The sequence below is a fragment of the Coptis chinensis genome, chromosome 3 (assembly GCF_015680905.1).
Source record: "Coptis chinensis isolate HL-2020 chromosome 3, ASM1568090v1, whole genome shotgun sequence".
Lineage (NCBI taxonomy): Eukaryota > Viridiplantae > Streptophyta > Magnoliopsida > Ranunculales > Ranunculaceae > Coptis > Coptis chinensis.
The window spans coordinates 44,704,130-44,710,324 of record NC_141458.1 but is presented as its reverse complement, the minus strand read 5'-3'; the positions used below and the strand labels follow the sequence as shown (position 1 = coordinate 44,710,324).

Below are 6,195 nucleotides of genomic sequence, written 5' to 3'. Positions count from 1 at the left end.
ACCAATAATATGACATATATCAATAAAATTATGGATTATATGTTAGTCATGATAAATAATGGGATGTAGTTGTGGAGTATGCAATTTGAACTTCTTAATTGAATTTAAGTGTCCTTTCAAGCTAAAATTCCCTTGAAAGTTAGTAAGGAGCTCAGAGATATCACCGATGATGAACAAATCCTTCTAACCCGATTGTATGAATTGAAATAGACTGAGACTACATTAGAGATATTGGGGAGAAAACTGGTAAAGCCCCGAGTTGAGAATGTGTGACTTTGGAAAAATTACCTTGAGCGGATTGAAACAAAATGAATCAAGGAATATGATTCTGGTCAAATAGGTGGGCACATGGAAGAGGGAGGTTTGATGGATGATGATAGCCCAGGCACGGATACTCATGATAAATTACCCTGTACAAACTCCACACCGATGGAAGGATCCACCCAAATTGTGGTTAATTTGCAACAAAATGATAGTGACCCAATGATGGAAGAACCAGAAATTGAAGAGGAGAGGAAAGAATATTATTTGAGTGAAACAGGTGCGAACGTGGGAGATGGAGGTTTGATGGATCATGACAACCCCAACTTTGATACTCCCGCAGATGAATCCCGTGCTAAATGTCTCAGTGCAGACTCGATTCCAGTGGAAGTACCCACCGAAATTGTGGATTATCTGTGACAAAGAGCTACCTCGGTGATAGAAGAACCACAACTTCAAGAGGAGGGGCGACAACATCTTCAAGAAGCAGAATATCACCCAATTAGGACGGAAGAACCTCATATTCGGGAGGAAATACAAAAGCGAAAAGTCACAATTAGCCCGTTTACAATGGTGAAAAGAGTGAAGGGGGAGGAGAGGAAGCAAGAAAGAAAAGAGAAAAATGGTAAATACTTTTCGTTCTATACAAGAAAGTGAAAATGAGACCATTGATAGAGAAGAAGAAGAGTTAAGGGAGAAAACCAAAGCTGTAATTAATGAAGGTACGTTGCACAACCCGCACTAATGTAGTATATATCTAATAATATGAAACTAAGATGGGGAAGTGTAATTTCCTTGTGTGGAAATGCTCAAACTTGGTAGAAGTTGGAATATGGGGTTAGATAATGATGAATATTTGATCTGTATGTGGGTCGTTAGTGTGATCTTGGGGGTGTTCTAACATTGGTCTATTATAGTAGAGAATTGTCCAATGCACTGATGCATTTATTAATGGTTGGATGGAAGAATAACTAGGAAAACTGAAATAGTAGTCCCCTTGAGCATGTTAAGTTTTATGTTTTTTATTTCCTTGAGCGTGGTATATCTAGGAAAACTACAAAATGAGCCTGCCTTAGAAGTTTAAGGTGTCTCATGATAGATTTGTTAGTCTAGTAGTCCTTCTATGCTGAAGCTTAAGCTTAAGTGTCATTGTAGGCAACACATCAGATGTCTAAAACAACAATGTAGGTGCATAATTGTTAGTTGCAGGTGGCATATGTAGCAGTATGACTGGTGCTTACCAGCTATAACTTGTTTGGGCTCTACTCTCATATTAGCACCTATTTTTTCCTTCAAACATGTCCCTTCTCCCATGCTTGCTCGAACTATATATTCCATTTTAGTTTGTGCGCTTGCAGCTGAATATGGATATTAAACATTGGTATTCATATTAAGAATCGAATTGATTGCTCGCTAATCTTTTGCACCACCTATGCTTTGAAAAAAATTACATATTTGCTCTATTCATTCTACTAAGTGTTTATATATTTTGCAGTCAAATATCATGTCGATGCTTTACTTTTACTTTAATTCTTATATATAATTTGTCCATGTGTTGCTTACTTGGTTACCTTGTATATGGGTGCATTTACTAGCTATTTTATATCAAGTTATATTTGAGTGTCACCACCTCTTTTCAATTGCAGAACTCAAGCTTGCCGGTGTGTTAATGATGTGAGCTAGGATTTTGTGGCTCCCTTGGAGGAATGGATGTTGCACGTGTTAATGAATGCTACAAGTTGGGAAACTTTTCTAGTAGGGTGGAGTCCAATAGCTACATAATAAAATTTTGAATTATGATGGATAAATATGATGATATATTTTGGATGATACTTTTGCACCTAGCTTTCTAGATAAGTTTGTAACTTCTGAACTTTTAGGTTGTGTTTGATAGCCTTATTTGCCATGGAAAATACAAATAAATGACACTATTCATTTGTTTGCCAGTGTTAGATGTATTTTTTGACCCATGACAAATATTTTTTGGATTTGCCACAAGTTATGATTTGCCATGATTTTGATTTCAAATTTTACTCTGGGGGGAGGTGAGTAAATTTTGCCGCAACAAATTAACACACAAATTTGTCGTGGATTTGCAAAGAAAAAACAAAAGCCCGAGAAAATCTCACTCTCTCTCCCTTCATGAAGAACAACAATGGAGTCGCCTGTAGGCTCCAATGGTCTCTCTCCTTCTCTTCTCCTCTCAGGTATGTTCATCTCTGTGTGTGTCCCTCTCTCATAGGTACCATTGTCTCTCTGCATTTTCTGTTGGGAGGAGACTTTGGGATAATTTTAATGGGAAAGTTAGTGTTGATCAATCTGATCTATCCGGGATGAGGAGAAGCGAGTCTAATGAATCAATTGGCCGTGTTAAGTGAGTTGTTTATTTATTTTTTATTAATGAAATATTGGTTTGATTTGATAATTGGTTGTCAATTGAGCTTTGGGAATTAACTTAAAAAGTTGGGATAGTAATTGTATGAGGCCTTGTCGTATAAAAAGTGGACAATGTATGAAACTTGGGACACATTTTACATAAATTGGATAGGTAGTTGAAATTTTGAGCTTTTATGATTTTAATGTAATGAGTTGTTACTTGTTAGGTAGCTTGGTGCTTTGACATTGTGAATTTGTGATCCGTGAGTATCTTATTGGTTGATATCTAAATAAGAGATGTTATGTCTTATTTGCTTTTGTTTCAAAGATCAGTTCTACCAAACAGAATAATGGATCGCTATATCAGTTTTAGTAGCAAACACAATTGTATCCTACTTTCGATAATAGAGCTTTCTACTTTCGCATTGGCATTTACAACTAGATCGAATATAAGTCATAGGAGTGGTTTGACTTGGTTTTCTTTTTTCTTATTGCGGTTTTGAGGATTCTCTACTCTTTCAAATGTTAGGGAACGTGTTACTGGATATCTTCGTCTGTTCCCTATATTACCAAGTTGTTGAGAACATATGAGCTTTTTCAAGATATATTTGTTTGATTGTCCATATCAGGATAGCTTTTGCAACTTCATTTGTTCAATCACTGAATCATTTTAAAAAAATCCCAAAATACACCTCATATAAAAGACACAATCTTTGAACTTGAACTCCCTATAACCTCAATTTTGACTTTTAAGTCAATAATTTTTGTTATGGCAAGTGGGGTTTACATTAATGTGATTGAAGATGTTGTTAATAAAGTCTGTGATGATTTCCTTCAATCTAATGTTGATGAATCTATTCTCCATAAACTTCAAGGGGTATTCTTGTCTTTTTATTGCCTTTTTATTAACTTAGGGTTGTGATTCTTTTATTTATTTGTTTTGAAATTTCAGCTGTGGGAAATGAAGATGATGCAATATGGTGCTATATTAGGACCAATAGAAAGATCAATTGTACCTAAATTACCTACTCATGATGCATTATGGTGCACCTGGTGTTGGTCCTACACCTGTTCATGATCTTAATGTACCTTATGAGCCCACTGAAGATTACGAAACACCCATTGCCGAGATGCTCTTTCCACCAGTAACGACCTTAAAGTTAATTTTATTTATGAGTTTTTAGTTAGTTTTAGATTGTTTTTTTTTTGCTTGGTAAGTTAAAAATATATTAAAAAAGAATGGAAAAGAATTACAAGTTTTTTAGGCAGTGCTAATGCCCATAGTCACTCATGCATGACGCACATACAAACCGTAAGGCACCTCCCATTTATATATCCATGGGGGTCTTCCATTACAAAATATGATCTCCTTGTTAGCCAGTCAAGACGCTCTCTTATCAATGATGTCAGCCGCTTGGTTGGCTTCCCTCCAAATATGGGTCACTCGCAAGGAAGTACATGCACGAGAGCATAGTTTCCATCTGTTAAGAAGTTCCCATGGCATAGCTGATGAGTTGGCAGCAGTTACCACTACTGATGAGTCGGATTCCACCCACAGGTTATTCCATCCCCTTGACAAAGATGCCTCCACCCCTTCAACTATGGCTGTACATTCGGCTAGATAACATGTAGTGTTGCCCAATCCTCCACCCAGAAGGTATAGGAAGTTGCCATTGTGGTCGGGAAAGGAGACCCCAAAACCCCCAGGCCCAGGATTGCCTCTGGCTGCACCGTCAGTGTTGAGCTTCACTTGTGCTATGGCTGGTGGTATCCAAATACAATGAATCCTCCTTCTCGCAGCAGCAGCGTTCATATGGATACCCCATTCATTCAGAATTCCCATATCAGACGGCTCCGTGTGTCCTTTTGAGAGGTTAGAGGTCGTGATGATATGTGATCTTATAATGCCCTCGCAAAAGGCTTTTGATACTGCTTTGTCTTGAAAGAAAACCCTGTGTCCTTTTAGGTTGTTAGTTGATTGGGAATTTGGGTTTTGGATTTTGAATTTTAGACTCCATTATAGACTCCAATGCAAACGCCATTACCAGGGACGGCTCATACGCCTTTACCTAGAACGGTACAGACCCAGTTGCCTGGAAATGTTCAAACGCCATTGCTAGGAAGTGGGGAGAATTTGATGTATCAGCTTCCCACACCTAGTGATTATAGTAGTAGACATGAGAGTGTTATTTCGAATGAGGTGAAACCTGGGATGCCTAGTCCGTATATGGTAAGTTTTCAAAGCTATTGATGTAGGCTTTCTTTATAGTAGTTTCTAGCATTGGCCATTAAGATTTGAAATTCATTTATTGTTTTTGCAGCAAGCACCTTCTCCTTGGAAGAACCAAAGGCCTCTTGGAGTAAACGTTAATGTCGGTGAGTTTAGTGGCATTGGCTAAGGATAGAGCATATATCTATCTTCAAGCTATTGGTAGTAATTAGGTTTGAATCTTGTAGCTAATGTCGAAGGGTGGGAGGAAGGGGAAAGAGGGAATCCTCCTCAACCCACGACGTAGGTTATACTCTTTCTTTAAATATGTTTATTTGTTTTTCTTTTGGGGTAGGGCTTGGTTACATTTTGAAGGAAACATAAACTTGTTTGTGTTAATTCTGATGAATGTAATCTAGAAGTCATTGTGATTCTAAATTATATGGTTTAAATCCAAGATTTCTTCATGATGTCTTCTGGCAAGTGGAAACATGAGGATTTTGCTCCTCATTTTCATGGGGGTGGATATATACTGCAACAAGATGGGGCTGGGGATGGCACATATGATGTTTTTCAAACAGAGGTACCTATTTATTACCTTTGCCAGAACATTTATACTGTCTTCATTCTTATTAAAGTAGATCTCATGTGTTCTTATGTTTGAATGTTGTGTTTTTTTCAAGTTAATAATATCTGCTTGAACCTAGCATTGTTAAATTCAGCAGTGTTTTATTTAAGGTTGCATCATTGAATTGCATGTGCAATTAGTGCTAGAAATAAACAAAATATCTACGAAGTACTACTGAAGATAACACTGATATTCTTACATGAACTGCAATAATACTATTACTTGAAGTTAGAGAGCGTTTGTTCTTGTTACATGTCAGCATGGGCATAGAGCTAGGGATTGTCAAGAGAAGAATAATGCTACTGCTGGTGCTAATAGTAATAATGGAAGTTATGTGACTTGCGATGTTTCTTGTTATAACTGCGGGAATCCTGGCCATAGAGCTAGGGAGTGCACTGCAAAGGAAAGTGTTGATGGCCAAGGCGAAGGTTGTTATAACTTTGGCGATTTTGGTCATTTTGCTAGAGACTGTAATAATAATAATTGTAGGGGAAGTGGTGCATGTTATTCTTGTGGTGGGTATGGTCATCTGGCTAGGGAGTGTTTTAATGAGAACAGTGGCGGTGCTAGACGCAATGGTGGCAGCATAAGTGGTGGAAACCAATGCTACGACTGTAAGGAGGAAGGCCACTATGCAAGATACTGTCCCAATGCAGCTGCAGAAGCAACATCAAATTAATTGAACTTGATTTAGATATTGAGGGGTAAACAAATACCTTGT

General features: G+C 37.6%; 1 pseudogene; it reads left to right on the top strand.

Moving 5' to 3' along the window:
• Window positions 1-883: 883 nt before the first annotated feature.
• On the top strand, window positions 884-5,485 carry LOC147509759 (uncharacterized; annotated as a pseudogene).
• Window positions 5,486-6,195: the final 710 nt, after the last annotated feature.